This window comes from Protobothrops mucrosquamatus, unplaced genomic scaffold (assembly GCF_001527695.2).
Source record: "Protobothrops mucrosquamatus isolate PMUCROS unplaced genomic scaffold, P.Mucros_1.0 scaffold3158, whole genome shotgun sequence".
NCBI lineage: Eukaryota > Metazoa > Chordata > Lepidosauria > Squamata > Viperidae > Protobothrops > Protobothrops mucrosquamatus.
This window is the reverse complement of record NW_015389158.1, coordinates 54648-55194: the sequence shown is the minus strand read 5'-3', so window position 1 is coordinate 55194 and position 547 is coordinate 54648.

Sequence of the window (547 nt, the reverse complement as noted above, 5' to 3'; positions counted from 1 at the left end):
CTGGGGGAGAACCACTCTTCTCAGTGTCACATTCCTTTCCATCCAGACCCTTCCAGCCAGTGGTGGGATTCAAATAGGTGAACAACTGGTTCTCTGTGTGGATGCTGCTTCTGGAAGTCCGTTCTGGGCCTGGGCAACCAAAAATTAGCCACCAGTGCGAACTGGCTGAATCCTACCACTCATCTCTCTCTCTCTCTCTCTCTCTCTCTCTCTCTCTCTCTCTCTCTCTCTCTCTCTCTCTCTCTCCGTCCGTCCGTCCGTCCATCCATCCATCCATCCATTCATCCATCCATCCATCCATCCATCCATCCATCCATCCATCCATCCATCCATCCATCCATCCATCCATCCATCCATCCATCCATCCATCTATCTATCTATCTATCTATCTATCTATCTATCTATCTATCTATCTATCTATCTATCTATCTATCTATCTATGTAGTGGTGGGATTCAAATATATCAACAACCAGTTCTCTGTGTGGATGCCACTTCCGGAAGTCCGTTCTGGGCCTGGACAACCAAAAATTAGCTACCGATTCTGCC